The sequence below is a fragment of the Camelus bactrianus genome, chromosome 32 (assembly GCF_048773025.1).
Source record: "Camelus bactrianus isolate YW-2024 breed Bactrian camel chromosome 32, ASM4877302v1, whole genome shotgun sequence".
Classification (NCBI taxonomy): domain Eukaryota; kingdom Metazoa; phylum Chordata; class Mammalia; order Artiodactyla; family Camelidae; genus Camelus; species Camelus bactrianus.
The window spans coordinates 15,607,545-15,623,959 of NC_133570.1; the positions used below are offsets into that span (position 1 = coordinate 15,607,545).

At 46.7% G+C, this 16,415-nt stretch overlaps 1 long non-coding RNA gene across 1 annotated transcript in view; it reads right to left on the reverse strand.

Moving 5' to 3' along the window:
* Nucleotides 1-1,788: 1,788 nt before the first annotated feature.
* The window catches only part of LOC141575796 (uncharacterized), a 51,690-nt gene continuing 37,063 nt past the window's right edge, over nucleotides 1,789-16,415 (reverse strand). The window contains exons 2-4 of the long non-coding RNA XR_012503642.1: nucleotides 6,807-7,014; nucleotides 5,938-5,997; nucleotides 1,789-4,988 (exon numbers count right to left, since the gene is read on the reverse strand). This is a non-coding gene — a long non-coding RNA (uncharacterized LOC141575796). The remainder of the gene's footprint in view (nucleotides 4,989-5,937; nucleotides 5,998-6,806; nucleotides 7,015-16,415) is intronic.

Consider the following 16,415-nt stretch of genomic DNA (forward strand, 5'->3'; position numbering starts at 1 on the left):
GACGAGAATAGCTAAGACTGATACAGCCCTGTGTCCCAGGCACTCTGATAGCTTTACATGTATTAGCTCATTTAATTTTCATAACACTCCTATGGGAAAAATGCTATTTTTTTTAGTTGTTGTTAAGTTTCCATTTTACAGACGGGAAAACTGAGGCACAGAAAGGTCATGTGATAATAAGAGGTAGAGCTGGGGTTTGAACCCAAGTGAATACTCTTGAAAATGATGCTGTTCCTGCCAAAATCTGTAACTGGATGTTTATTTGCTGTCTGCTTGCTTGTTGTTACTCTTCCCCACTAGACTATAAGCTCCAGGAGGGGTGGTTCCAGCCCTGTCTTGCTCATCACTGCGTCTGAGAGCCCAACATGACACCCGGCACACGTGGCTGCCTCCTGCCTTCTGGACTTGGAGAACCTTGAGCCCTCCTGAGAGCAGTGTCCCCACATCCTCCCTCTCGGGCTTAGCAGGTCCACAGCGCTGGGTCCTGGGAAGCACTGATCCTCCACTCCAGTTCCTCCCTGACCCCTTCTCAGCCTCCTGTCCACTCCTTCCCAGCAGGTGCAGGAGGAGACCCCACTGCAACGTTGCCAAGATGCACAGGGGGTCACTGCTGCCCCAGAAACGTGCCCTCACCACACCGGGTGGACCGCAGGGTGTTAGCAACGGGCAGAACTGCAGCCCAGAGATCACTCCTGCTGCTCCAGCTCCCGAGGCCAGAGTTTGGACGTCCAGGTTGAAGGCCTCCATCTTCCGGAAGCCTGGATGTGTCGCTGCAGGTGCCTCGAAGCATCAGTCAGCGATACCCACAGCAACGCTGCGTGAGCAACCACGCTGGAGGGCAGTGGTCACTGCCCCACCGTGCACATCTCACGCATGCCGGTCGTCGTGTGACCAGTCAGTTGTGACCTGGATGGGCTCCAGGCTGCAGCGTAGGGACCAGTAGGCTGTCTGGGGCATTCGCTTCTTGTGCCGAAGGCTGAAGCATATTTTAGGGCTTTGCGTGGGCCACGTTCACTAGCATCCTGTTGGCACCAAAGTCACACGACCAAGCCTACCATCAGCGGGGCGTGGGGGGGCCCATTGGCTGTCTCTAGTGGGAGGACCCTGGCAGAGGGCTCCTTTCTCAGCACTTCCGCCTGCTGAGTGTGGACCAGAGGCCCCTGAGCCAAAGAAACTCCGGCTGATGATGGCAGCTGGAAGCGGGGTCTTGGACCACCATCAGTTAAGGACAAGGGTTAGTACTGATTCCGGGCTGGGCCAGTCAGAGTCTGTCTTCCTGGGATTTGGAGCTTGAACGCAAAGACCAAAAAAACCAACTGGAGTTCATTCATCTCCAGGCAGATGTCCCAAAGCTATCCCATTAGTTTCTGCCACTTTTTAAAATTGAAGTATAGTTAGTTTATAATTTTGTGTCAGTTTCTGGTATACAGCAGAATGTTTCAGTCATACATGTACATACATATATTCCTTTTCATTATAGGTTACTACAAGATACTGAGTATAGTTCCCTGTGCTACGCAGTAGGACCTTGTTGTTTACCTATTTTATATATAGTAATTAGTATCTGCAAATCCTGAACTCCCAGTTTATCCCTCCACCCCACCCTCTCCCCACTGGTAACCATGAGCTTGTCTTCTATGTCTGTGAGTCTGTTTCTGTTTTATAAATAAGTTCATTTGTGTCTTCTTCTTTTTTGTTTTTTTTTAGATTCCACATATGAGTGATATCATATGGCATTTTTCTCTCTCTTTCTGGCTTACTTAGAATGATGATCTCCAGGTCCATCTATGTTGCTGCAAATGGCATTATTTTATTCTTTTTTATGGCCAAGTAGTGTTTCATTGTGTATATGTACACCCCACACCTTCTTTATCCAGTCATCCGTTGATGGACAGTTAGGCTGTTTCCATGTCTTAGTTTCTGCCATTCTGACTCCTCCCTTTCCCCTCCCCGGGCTGCCCTGTTGCTGCCCTTCTGGAGACTGGAGTTTCTGCTTTTCCTTCCGTTCTGTTTTTATTCATTCGTCAGCATTTACTGAGCACCTACTATGTTCCCTGCCAAGCCACTACCAGCAACCAAAGGATGCTGATGGGTGCAATGTGATCTTCCCCTGCTCCGGCACCCCAACACCCTCTTTCACCCCAGAGGGGAATGTGATTCACTCAAACTTTGGAAATGAGAATGGACTTGCCCTGTGACACTAGGGTACACAAAATGTCTCATTTCTTCATTTTCGCAAATCAAGGGAAAGCTGGCTCGGCCCTGCCCTGTCTGGCTGGTGAGATGTTCTAAGGGACCTTCCCCTATTCTAGGTATTAAGAGATCAGAGAGCTCATGTGTGTCCCCAGATAAGCCTTTTGGACTCCGGAGGCCACTGTGTAGTTTTTCCTTGGTTTGACCCGTGTGTCTTTGGAAGAACGCCTGAGAGTTGGCATGTGACCCTTGGCAAAAATGATGACATTGTTTTGATAAGCAGGGTTCTCTGCAGAAGCACTCAGGAAAGTTCTGTGCAATGCTGTAACACTGTGTCTATGTGCAGCATCTATCCCAAGGGGCTAAAATGGACCATTTACTTATCTGCCTCCCTGGCTTGGCTGGGAGCTTGGTGAGAGTAGGGATTACGTCCATCTCCCTCATTTCCGTCTGTCCAGCAGTGCTCAACATGTAGTAGGTTGTTCATAAGTATTTAATGATGGATGAGACAACCCTGGATTTGGAGCAGAAGGTCCCTGTCTGCTTTAGCCTGCCCTGCAATTGTGGATAACTCACTTCTCCTCTCTGTGCCTCACTTTCCCCACTTAGGGAACAAGCAGATTGAACGTGATGATGTCCAGGATGCCGCCCAGTGCTACATTCTCTGCACAGGATAGGGCTTCACTTTCCACCCCCTCGGCACTGGGCAGGGTCATGTGACCAGTTCTGGCCAATGGGTTGCCAGCGGAAATGACAGATGTCAGCTCTGGGCTGGAGCATTTGATTGCTGGTGGCTGATGCCTCAGGGCTCTTTCCCTCTGCCCTGGGCCATGACACCCAGCAACATCTGAGGTGGTGGCTGAATCCTGCAAGTGAGGACGTGGAGCCGAGGTCTTAGCTGAATGGGTCACCAACAAGAAATAAATCCTGGTGGTTATAAGTAACTAACTTTGGGGGATTGCTTGTTACTGCAGTGTAACGTGGCGTGTCCTGCCTGCTACGGTTACTCTGGCTGGTGTGGGAGGGAGCTGTTAGGGGGCAGAATGCAAGCAAGGAGACTTTTGAGAAGGCTATTTCATTCCTGGAGGTGAGAGCCGGTGGAGTAGCGGTGTGCGGTGCGGGGAGAGAAATGGAGTCTGTTACATGTTGGAACTAAAGAGACCATGACTTGCAAAGGTATATTAGGAATAAAGGAAAGACTTACTTCTGCTAGGCTTACTTGCGTCTCTGCTTGAAGAGTTTTCCAGACCATGAATTGGGCTGAAAGTACCTCCTACAATTTCATTTTAGAGAATAAATTCTGCTTATCTTTCAAGAAATGGGTCCCTTTTCACTTTTCATAAAAGACAAAAGAAAGTTCACTCCAGAGGAGCGAGGGACCTAGGCCTGCCTCTCACACGGCCAAGATGCCGTCTGCTGGAAGCATCACCAATTACGACAGGACACGGCAGGTGCCGGGCAGTTGGCCTCGCAGTGGGCGTTAGGGAAATGGACTTCGGCTTGATTATATCATCTGGCTGTCCCCAAAGAGGTGAGAAAATAGGGCTAAATCCCTCTGGCTTTGTGTCTCTCGCTCTCCACCCTCCCCACCTTGCCTAAGACACGGCGCCATCAGATGATGGCTTTTTAAAACAGCTGCTGAGAAAATGGGTTTGCTGGGGAAAATCTTATTAGAGGGAGAATTGTGTCAGAAGACGAGAAAGAGAGAGATGCAATTTAGCACTGTATGCTCTTATTAAAATGGCTGGGCATCTTTGCAAAGGAGCATCACTGTTTTGACAGGATGAAGGAGAGAGAAGCCCTGGGGGTGATCTTGGGGACCAGAGGGCAAGGGTCACGTTGTCAGGGTCAGGTCAGCCTTGGGTGTGTGGTTTGCTGGTCCCACTGGCTGCCCTTCTCTGGAGAGTTCTGAAGCTGTCTGAGGGCGTCCATTCCAGCGGTATGTTCCCTAGCGTTTGTCCCAGTGTGTAGAGCCATAGGTGGCTATGTGCATTCAAATCAGTTACAATAAAATCAAATGAAAAATGGAGTCCCTCATCTTTTGAGCCTCAGTTTCCTCACCTACAAAATGGGAATCAACTAGAAATCATTTGCTAAGATGATTTGTAAGGTGGAAACAGTTGTGAAAAGTGCATAGCACTGTAGGTGCTCAAATTGGCAGTTACTCCTATAAAAAACTTGCAAGTCCAATACAAGGAACTTTTTTTTTTCTCTGAGCCATTTGAAAGAAAGCTGCCAAGCCTGCTGCCTCATTACCGCTGAAGAGGCTATTTCCCTAAAACAGGAAGGCTCCCAGATAATCACAAGAAAACTATTCGGGTCAGGACATTAACCTTGACCCATCACTACCACCTAATCCTTAGACCCCCTTCAGGGTCCACAGTTTATCCCAACAGGGTCTTTCATAGTAAAGGACCCAGGTCAGGATCGCCTGCTTCACGTAGTTGTCCTGTCTCCCGAGTCTCCTTCAGTCTGGGACACTCTTTAATCTCTCTTTGACTCTCATGACCTGGATACTTTTGAAGGGACTGTCCCATCATTTTGTAGAATGTCCCTCAGTTTGGGTTTTTCTGTTGATCTCTCGGGACTAGATTCAGGTCATGGGTCTTTGGCAGGAATGGCACAGGAGCGATGCTGTGTCTCTGAATCCCACCTGGTGGCGCGTGACTTCCGTGTGTCCCGTCACCGGTGAGGTCCACCGTGGCCATGTGACGAACGGGGCTTCTGTCCAGCTTCTCTGCTGCGATGTCACTCTTCCCCTCTTTGCTGTTAGGATGTATTTTTGTGGGAAGTTTCTTTGAAACGACATAAATATTGTCATCAAATACTTCATTCACTCACTCATTCCTATTAGTATGAACAAAATCTTTGCTATTTGATTTAGTGGGGTAAAATCCATCCCTGTTGTCATTTATTTTGATGCTCAAATGGCCTCATTTTGGCCCGAGAGAGCCCCTTCCAGCTGCCTTCCGTTTCACTTTGAGCAATTCTTTGCTTTCTGGCAAAACAACATTCCAAGTTCCTTTTGTTCTTTCCCTGAGGCAACCCTGGAATCAACCATTTCTCAAAGGAGCCCTGATTTATCTTAGTGGAGAATATATAGAAATAACCATCTTGGTGTTAATGTGTCTACTGCTGTTGGAATGTCAGCTCTGAGGGCCTCTCAGTGGACATGTGCGTACGTGTACACACGTGTGTGCACATGCATGCGCGTGTATGTCTATGTGTGTGTTTACATTTATATTTATGTCTAGATATTTCTTCTATGTATTGAAAACCGTGAAGTCACATCGATACCTCTGATTCTAGTGCTTCACCATAGAGCTCATTCTGGTTTTCTCTCTTTCCATATCTGTAACTTCCTTCTCTGATGGTGAGAAATCTGACCGCCATTATCCTCAATACATTTGATGATTTGATCAATGAAACAGTCGTCCTGTGACGGCTGCTGCCCCGACTTTGCATGGACGCCCTTGTCACCCTCCCTCTGTGCGGTACCCTCCTCATCCCGCTTGGCCTGTGGTGATCGTTATCATTACGGTTGTTTTGCAATGCTCATCCTTGCTAGGTTGGTGGGGCAGTGGAATGGGCGGGGTGCTTCTCTCAGTTCGACCATCTGCTTTTATCTGGACAAAGGAGCCCGTCTTAGAGGCTCATGGGTGCCTGAGTTTTTAATATTCATAAGGTGCTTCTCCCCCAGCCCCCTCTGAGAGGTCAAAGTAATTAAAAATCCTTCATAATTACCCAATGTTCAGAAACTGACGGCTGGTTCCGAGTGCCGGGTCTTTCCTCCCCCGCAGAAATCTAAGGGGGAAAAATAAGGAGCGGCTGTGATGATTCCCCCACTCATTTTCCATAAAGAGGAAAATCAGCTGCTCTAATAATCATGAATATTAATGCATAGCCAATTTCACTCAATTACAATGATGATCTATAATTTTTGCCTCGGAGCTTTATGGAGGCCATCTCAATGACTACTGAGTGGAGTGGGGGTACTTCTCAGAGTTCAGGAGTTTAGCTTAACTCTCTCGCGTCCATTGCACGCTTCCACGTGGGAGGAATCCCACACTCATCCCTGACCAAAACCCCTCAACCCTTAGAGTACATATTGTCTTTGTTTTTAGGGTCCAGGATGTATTATTGCAAGTGTGAGATTCTGCATATATCACCAATTCCCTTTTTCCTGAAAACTACTCCCCCGCTGCTCCTCTGATGCCCAGGGTCCCTGGGATGCGTATCCACTGGCCATATTTGCTCAGTGAAGTTCTGACCAGCCAAAGGGGGAGCCCCTAGCTCCCAATGGGCCAGTTAGAGCCTCCTCCCTGGGATTCTGGGATTGGGACTAAGAAAATCTAGTGTCAGAGGGAGGCCTTGGAGCAAAACTATAAAACTCAGGAGATGTAGGCAGCTGTCTTATCTCCTATCACATAAACTGTGTGGCCCAGGTGCCGAGAGAGAAGCAGCCCGAGGGCTGGACATCCTGAGGGCCTTCTCCCTCTCCGTCAGTCTCTCCTGAGTCCCGGCAGGTCCCGCCCTGGGTTCCTTGAAACACTTCTGTGTCCTTATCCTAAAGCCCCTTTATTCCACTGTTAGATCTAGAAGGCTTCTGTCACCTGCATCCAGAGAGCCCCAGCTCACACAGCTGTCAGTGCACAGGCGTCTGTTCTTATTTCTGAGCCCTGAGCGGGCCTTCCCGCCAGTCCTCACTGTTCACAGCGGTGCTGCCTCCTCCAGAAAAAAGCCTCAGGCTGGGCCAGGGAACGGAGCATCCGCCGTCGCCTCCAGCGCGCCAGTTCTATTTCTATCACTCCGTGGACAATTCTGTTAAAAGAGAAAAAAAAAAAAAAAAAAAAGACAACATAAGATCAGTCCGGGGGAGAAGATCACTCAGAAGGTCTGGTCGTTTCGATGCCAAACAGTGGGGTTGCCTGACATGTTATTTTTCAGCTGGTTGCTTGGGGTTCCTGCGGACACAGCTGCTGTGTGTCAGTAGCTCTCTTTGCTGTTTCCCTACACGCCCTATCGCTCTCCGTCCCCTTGCCTGGCTGTGTTCTCCTTAGCACTCATCACTGCCTGATATTACAATACCTATTTGTTAGTTCATTGTGATGATTATGTCTCTTAATGAGAGCAGGGACCTGGTCTATCCTGCTCACTTCTGTACCAGTACCTAGAACAGAGCCTGGCACATACTAAGTGACTAAAAAAATCTGCAGAATGAAGAGATGAATGAATGAATGAATGAATGAATGAATGAATTTAACCCCTCTTTGGTAAACCCCAAGCAGAGACTCTGGCTAGTGACCAAACACATCAGAGAAGCCTGAATGTTCTTATGTTTAACCTTCTTCCCGGTATCCTGGGGCCCCTCACAAGGACAAGTGCCTTTTCCTGGGTGCGTCCAGAGAATGTGGCTTGGAATTCAAGACTTTGGACTCAGACTACCTGGGTTTGAATCCGCACTCTGCTATGTGCCCTTTGGGTGAACTACTCAACTTCTCCAAGCTGCATTTCTTCATCTTTGAATAATAGTTTCTTTGATTATTATTATTTTTTTTATTTTGGCAGAGGTGGAGGTAAATTAGGTTTATTTATTTTTGGAGGAGGTACTGGGTATGGAACCCAGGACCTTGTGCATGCTAAGCATGCACTCTACCACTTGAGCTATACCCTCCCTGCCAATAGTTTCTATCTCATCGGGTTATTGTGCAAACTCAGTGAGCCAATGAACATCAGTTTCTTGGCCCTGTAACTGACGTACAGGATTGCTCAGTAAATGTGAGTTATTATTATAGCTCCATTAAGAGACATCAACCTCCGTTGCTGAGCAGCACTGGTTCATTTGTTCATTAGTCCGTGAATTGATTAGTTAATTCATCAACATGTATCGAATATTTGTGTGTGTTAGGATCCAAGGATGTGAATATGGTACTGAGAGGATTTGCCTCGCACAGGGAGTTTGCATCACAGATGAGAACTCTCCGAGAGAGAGAGTGTGTGTGGCTATCTTACAGGCTCTCCAGGGCTACAACACAGGTCCTTAGGGCAGGGTTTGGGGTAGGACCCAAAGCAGGGCTGGGAGTTGGGGGACATGGATTTGGTTCTGGTTCCAACTTGCCGTTTAAACTTGGGACATGTACATCACCTTGACTAATCCATTTCCCCACCTGAAAAATGTGGGACTGGCACTTGAACACTTGGCCTCAAGCCTAATATACATCAGAATTATTTGGGGTTATGTTAAAATACACAACATAAGGCTCTGCTCTGCAGAGACTGATTCCAATGTTGGAAGGAAAGGTGCTCCAGGTGATTCTGATGCAGCCGTCGAAACACACTTTGAGGAACTGTGAAATAAATGATAAAGTTTCCTCTCTGTGGTTTGGCACACTTAAACAGAGGATAGTCATCACCTCTAAGAAGACTTTATCTTCTGTGGAAGTTGAGGATAGGGTAAGCTGTTCACCTGATTTTTTTCTCCTCCCACTCAATCTTTAACTCCCCAGGGAGCTTTCCGTGGTCCTGAAGTTAGTCTGGGGCTCTGCATTAATTTCCGCGGTTGGCATCTTCTGGGTGGCTGTTCCTTCACAAAAGGAGATCCAATCAACGGAAAGGTCTCCTCCTCCTGCCCTGAAGTTGTCGCAGCCTTTCCTCTGCGTGGTGAAAGAAGAAAACCGTGTTCTTGTTTCCACACCAAGTTGCCAGGGTGCTGGTTTCCATGACAGCAGAGAAGGGGAAATGAAAGCCAGGCTCTCACTACAGAGGAATTAAAAGCCACCCTCTTGGAGAACAAATAACGATTGCAGGAGGATCCTGGAAATTGGAGAGTGTTGGGTTTTGATTCATCGAGCCACACAGTGTGGGGCTCTCAGGAACTGAAGGTGTGGGGAGCACTGAAGGAGGGGTGGTTTTGTAGGGACCTTCATGGGGAGAAGGATACATGATAATGATAAAGGCAATAGAATGATAATGTCTCACAAGTCTGTCACACTTTAAGATTTGTGGCAGTCAATTTAGACCCTCAATATGTACATCTCATGGATTTTACTCAGGAGGAAACGGGGATCTCACATGGAGAAGCGATACATACGCTACCGTCATGCTATCTCTTTAGTGCCCATCTCCCTCCTGCATCTAAATCTACTAGTCCCCCATCCCGCTTTCTCTCATCACTGATGACAATGACATATCTGAGAAGCCAATCTTAGCTAGAGAGCATCAACAAATTGAAGGGCTGTTCTCTCAGGTCAAGTTTATTTCTAGAGGCAGTATCCTAATCTAAACTGATGACTCCAAGGGCAAAAGAACTGCCCCTTTGCCAGATGGCGGAGGAAAAGAATTTTCGTATACGAAGGGCTGCTCTTATTCACATACCCTTGGAGAACTAGTTTTGTGTTCTATATGTCCTCAGGACAACCCTACGAGGTAGGTACTATTATTATCCACATTTTACAGCTGAGGAACATGAGATCCAGAGAGGCTAAGTAACTTGTCAGAGTTCACACTGCTAGCAAATGCTGTAACTGGGATTTGAACCCAGGTCACAGACACTCCAGTTGGACATGAGTGTCCAGTTTATCTGAACAAGAAGCCAGGATAAACCCTTCAAGAAATGCAGCTTCTTGTAGCTCTTTGAGTGCTCTACTGTGATTAATTTCAAAGTGGTTTCCATAGTCAGGAGGATTTTGGATCATAGAAAGGCATCTGGAAAGAGGGGGCTTGGGTTGGGTTCATTTTGGAACAGTTACCCAACACAGGGTGACATGTAGTTGGCCGAGTCCTCATGTGGTAACAGAAAGAAAGAAAAACAATAAACAAACCTCAAGAGTCATGCTTTGTCATTCTGGGAGGGCCTAATGGCATCTTTAAACTTATCTACTCAGATTCCAGAGGTTGGGTAGCTATGTCAGAATGAGGTTTTTATCTTTGCAGAGACTCCAGCGGTGTGACCTGGTGGGGGAAGAATTAGGGTCATGTCATCATAAAAGGTAGCATCTTCAAGGATCAGAGATGAACAGGACCTTAGAAATAGTCAAGTCCAGTGTATCCCAAAGTGTTTTTGTGTCTATCAGCAGGGATATATAAGATGATTTTGGTGTTGCACTAGTCAGGATAAGCTCACTAATGCTGCAGTAACAAGCAAAGCTAGACACTTTGGTGGCTTAACACAACAACGTTTTATTTTTCCTACATAAATTCTGATGAGGGTCTGCTGATCCTCCAGGATGGTGGTCCTCCATGCCATGGCTCAAGCACTCAGGCTGCTTTGATTTTTGTGATGCTGCCATTTCATTGTACAGCTCCCAGTTCATTCAGGCAGGGGAAGAGAGAACCAAAGGATTGTACATGCTGCAAAAATGACTCTAGACTCAGAATTTAAACATCTTTGCTCTAAACATCAACTGATTTACAGGAAGGAAGGAAGAGGATATTCACCAGCTAGGGGCTTGGGACCATCCAGCCCCTTTTCTTAGCATATTGCAACCATAGGTTTTCATTTATCCCTGAATATAACCCAAGACCACCTCCACGATTTGCTCCTTGGCTAGCAGGGGAGACGGTGCCTTGACGTACAGGAAGGGAAGAGGTGGTTTCATGACGTTAAGTAGGGGAGGGGACTGTGGACCTTGTAGCAAACTCCCCAAAACAATATTCGTGTCATATATTTGAAAAATGGAGTCAAAGACAGAAACACAAATGCATGATGCATAACCAAAGATACACGAACACACTGAGGCTGACACACAAAGACAAACAGTTCACACACACCTCCAGGCACACACAAGCACACTCACACCCACAACAATACACCCACATTCGCCTCCTCTCTGTGTAATTAATCTTCCCAAGGCTAGGAGGAGAGACCGAAAGGTCCCTGAGGTCCCGTGGGGAGAAGTGAACTAAGTCTGGAGTGTATAAATTTGAGTTTGGCAGAAGAATGAGCTAAACCACCCCTATTTCTCTTCCACTGGCATCCCATAAATCTCTCTGTGTCCCTGCCCCGCCCTCCCAGCAAAAATCTTCCCTGCCACCTCTCCCAGGTTTATTAGATTTAGGGGCTGGAGTGGTTTGTTTGTTCCCCTGCCTGGCAGAGCCTGCCTGCCAGGGGCAAATTTACCATTCCTGGAGCCTGAGGAATCAATATTGCTTTCTCTTTGCTTGAGGGATAAAGTGGGATTTTGGAGAATCAGCCATGGTTGGTTTGACTTGGGTCTTCGCTCCTTGCAGAGGAGGGGGAAGAGGTTTCTGACACAGGGCAGACTGACCCTCTCTCCCCAGCGCACTGTGATACAGCCACCTGTGTACCCCAGAACCTAAGGCCCTGGGGTCAAGACAATTAAGGCAGAACCCAGCTGATGAGATGCGAGTGAGTGACTGGGAGGGATTTTACATGAATCAAGGAGGGCCTCTTGGAGGAGGTGGCATCTGAATTGCAACCTGAAGAGGGAGAAAGAGCCAGATGTGTGGACGCCTGGGGGCCAAGAATTCCAGGGAGAAGGAAGGGCAAGTGCAAATACCATGGGGTGAGGTGGGGGAGAGCTGGAGGTTCCCAGCAACAGTGAGAAGCACAGGGTTAGCGAGGGGAGTACTGCAGGAGACGGTCCAATGTGCAGACAGATCGGGTCCTACCTTGCAGCCCAGGGTGAGAATTGAGGGTTTTAAGTATGGCCAGAAGTCTTTTGCTGGAGACCCCTAGCTAGGGAGAGACACGCATGATCCAATTTATATCTTAAATGGATGACTCTGGCTGCTGTGTGGGACTTGAAGGAATGGTCTGGGGAGGAGCAAGGGAGGGAGCTGGGAGACCAGGGAGGAGGTGGCTGCAGAAATCCCGGTGCATCTGGGTGGCCTCGGTCAAAAGGAAGAGCTGGATCCCCAATATATTTTGAAGGAAGAGCCAACAAGACTTGCTGACAGGTGGATTGGATTGGGGTAACAGTGATAGATTTGAACTTGTCTGTCTTAATTTAGGCCCGATTCTATTTTAACATTAGCCCTTCCATCAGGATTAATATTATTGTGCTGCGGATTCCTGGGAGGGCAGGAGGAAAGGGCTGTAGTGGAGGCTCGGAGTGAAGTGATGACAGAGGTCTAGGTTGTCGCCCTGTCTCTGCTACCTACTTGTTGAAGGATGTTGGCTCCATCACAACCTCTTCCCCTGCCTCAGCCCCCCGAGTCTTCCTTGTGAGATATGCATGCTCATGGCAGAGGGAGGCTTTGAGTTCAGGCACCATGAACTTCCAGAGTGTAGAAAGCACCAGAAAAGAAGTGCACGTGGTTGGATTGTATCAGGAAGTGTGCACCCCTGTGCTGGCTGGCCCTTCCTTTCCTTCTGATTTCCCACTGTGGTTCTGAGGACACTTTTCTCCCCTGTCAGGTGTCAAAATGCGGCAATGGGTGAAAACATGCAGAAGCATTCTGCCCACTTCCCATCTCCAGACTCAAAGACTGGCTGAGGACACGGGGAAGAACAGGATTGTTCTGAGCACAAAGGACTGCATGGGGGCCACTGGAAGGGAGGAGGGTTTCCACCATGATGACCAGGGAGAGGAGGGCCAGGGACTGAGTAGTCAGCGGTCCTGGGGGCATGGAACTGACCTGCCCCATCCTTCATGACTAATTTGCCATACAATTATTCTGGCAACTCTCCAGCCCCCAAAGAGAGGGCAGGGGGCTTGGAAACCTTGTGGGGATAAGGAGAGAAGGGTAATCTTGTTCCCAACTAGGGGGAATTGACCAGAGCCCCTGGGAAATTTACCATGAGTTGAGGTAATGAGGGACTTTCTGTCACTGTTAAATGTGTACATCTGGGACTTGGCTGTCCCAGATGGGAATCCATGATTATGTCCAAGGATGTTTAATGAATCTTCTCATTTGGAGACATTCTAACTGCCTCACAGTCTGGAGTTGTCCAATAAATGATATCACATCCGCACTATGGAATACTATACAGTTAAGAAAAAGGACAACGTCAATCTCTGTGTCACCCCAATGGAATGTCCTTAATACGTAATGAAGTGAAAAATGCAAGTTGTACAATTATGTGTGTAGTGTGTGATCCTTTTTTTTTTTTTTTTTTTTTTTTTTTTGGTGAGGGAAACAGGCATGGAGAAGGGAAGTCTACAATAATCTGCTAACATGGTAACTTTATGGAAGTGGGCTTGGAGAATGGAGCTGAGAGGGGGGACTATCGAATTTTTCTTTAAACTTTTAGCAGCATTACAATGAGCATGTGTTAACAGTCACAATGAAAAAATCTAATGCATGTTCTTGAAAGTTCAAGATGTTCTCAGGTATGTCAAAGCATGAAGGAATTTTGTATCTGAACTCCAGTCCCTGGTCTCTGAGTAAGAGATTGGGAAAAGGTACTGGATGCATGATTGAAAAAGGAAGAGTGAAATTTCTAGCTCAATCTCTCCTTTCTTGGATGGTTTGTAAAAGTTTAAAAAAAAATAGGAGCCTTGATGCAGTCAGTCATTAATGAGTATCTCATTATCGGAGGTTTGTATTGATTATAAAATAGTCTGACCAACCACCTTGTCCCAACACGTTAGCGTGTCCTTGCTCCAGGGGGTCTGGGTCAAGGCTCTCACTGTAGCTGAGAGCTTGAGGGGAGTGGTCATCGAGTTTCCTCACCCATCCTCCGGTTGACAATCACCCCCACTGCAGTGAGAGAGATGGGGGAGTGCGTGCTTTGGGTGCCATAACAGGGGACACTGATCTTACTACCAGACAGAACTTCTGAAATTTGGGCAGAGCTGTTCACTACGGACAGACAAGCCCTCTTACAAATAGGTTTCCTTTTCCTTCAGCAAACAGGTTGTTCATCAGCTCTGCCTTGGCCTCCGGAATGACAGTCAGGTGTTGAGAGGATGCGGGTAGTTGGAGGGGTGTGGGTGGGGTCTCGCCTCTTCCCACCACTTGTCCAGTCGCCTCCTTCCCCGTCAGCCCTTGTTCACCACTGGGATCCCACACTGGTCTAGGCCATCCCGTCACCTGCCCTGTCTGTCCGCAACTCACTGAGCCAGGGAGGACCCCCCGCTCTCCAAAACAACAGCTCATTTTTAGGTTCCATTTCATGTTTCCATTTCACAGAGGATGAGAAACCAGTGTGTTATCCTCCCAAGTATTTTAACAGGAGCCTCTGCGAACACAACATTAAATCGAACGAGTAACTAACTCTAATAAAGAAATTACAGGTATTCTAATTAAACCAAGAGATAGAAGACCTTAGGGATAGGTAGCGGTTCCCATGGGTAAATAATATTTCCCCCATTTATAAAAAGTGTGTGCTCAACGCATAACACTTGGAAAACACAGAAGGGCAAAAAGAAAATTAAATACAAAATTCCTCTATAATTTCTCCAGTCAAAAATTGCACGAACAACACACACACACACACATACTATATGTATATATTTATCAAAAATAGCAGACTTTGCAAATTCTTCTGTAGTTTGTCCCTTTCCTGTAATGATATATTGTGAGCATACGTCCACAGCTGTATTATTTCAAACCATAATTTTTTTCCAAATGGAAATATTTTAAATAACACAAAATATTTTTTAAAAATCTGCTAATATTACAATCCTCTGGATAACCATTTTCACTTTAAAAATATTGTTTTTGGCTTTTTTTCTATGCACATGTACACTAGAATGTGATCCCAGTAGAATCTTGGTTTCTTTCTTCCACCCCGACGTCCTTAGCATCTTGAAGAATGTCCGGCATGTAGTAGGTACTCAGTAAATATTGTTGAATAAATGAAAAATATAAGCGCATATTTAATAGGGATTCTGAAGTAAAGTCAACTCGCACATTTTCTTAAATCAAAGCTCGGAGAACCCTCACTTAATATATTATATGCATTTTCTGCTTTCTGGGAAAGAGACTGGAGTCTACCTTTGAGAAAGATCATCTATTTTTAAGAAAGCATTTATTTATTTATCTGATTTACAATGTTGTGTTAGTTTCTGGTTTGAACTCCCGCCCCCACCTGACGCTGGAGGTGAAAGGTCAAGAATGGTAAGGGGGACCCTGTGATACTGTGATTTACAGAAGACGACACATATATTTGGTTTTTATCCTCGTTTCTGGCACAGAGCACCTAAAATAGAACCCTTGGGATTTCTTAAGTGATGAAGGTGTCTTTTGTTATGTTAATGGGGTGCCTTTCAGATGTGGCTTCTGTTCTTTAGAACTGGGACAGGGGACACTTCCTTAACAATAGTTACGATTTAATTTGCACGTTACGAATGTCTCTCCTTTTATCTTGCTGTCTGTAGCAGTAGTTCACAGACTGAGGATCTATCAGCACTGGAAATACAGGTTCCCTCTGGCCCAGAAATGCTGCTTCTAGGAATCTCTCTTGAAGAAACACTAGGGTGATCAACAAACAGGCATGCATCGATGTTCTCTGCAGCATCGGAAGGGATTTGACATTTGTTGCAGCATCAAACAAAAAGGATTGCTTGTAATAGCCTAAAACTGGAAATCAGCCAAGTGCCCACCGAGTGGGGACTGTTAGATCAACCATGGTACACGCATGTGAGTGAGGGAAATCTAAACACACTGACGCGAACGTTTCTCTGACACATATTATTGGGGAATGGTACAGAAAGATCCCCTGCGCGCAAAAAAACCCAAATTAATGCAAAAATGTTCCTCTGAGGATGTAAATGCACAGAAAAACTCTGTAAGTGTGCCTGTTTCAACAATAATTGGGGCTCTTCCACGGGGGAGGGGAGCAGTGGGATTATGTGTGTGGACTTTACGCGGATAATACACATGCCGATCGCAACACTAGGCGACGTCAGTTGGGTGCTCGTGCTGGGCTGGGACACTGTTAAAAAGCTTTACCTGAATGAATTAACGTGTTCACTATCATCCTAATAATGGCCCTCTGAGTTTTGATGACAATCCCTACTTTACACATGAGGAAACAGAGGCACAACTCCAGGGGGCGCTATATACATGGAAAATGATAGGAACGGTGACCCTGGAATGGTGCAGTGCAGGGGGCAGTGAAGAAATGAGGCAAAGCTGCTGATTTAAGCAAGAGGTGGAGTCAGGATTTGAGCCACTATGCTCTGTTGCCTCCACTCCCCTACCCTTACTTGCAATTAATTTTTACAGCGAGATTATTTTCATGTACTACTTTACGTGTATGGGGGTAAAAAAACCCACAGCCTGGTTTCACTTGGATATTTTGGAGGGGGGCA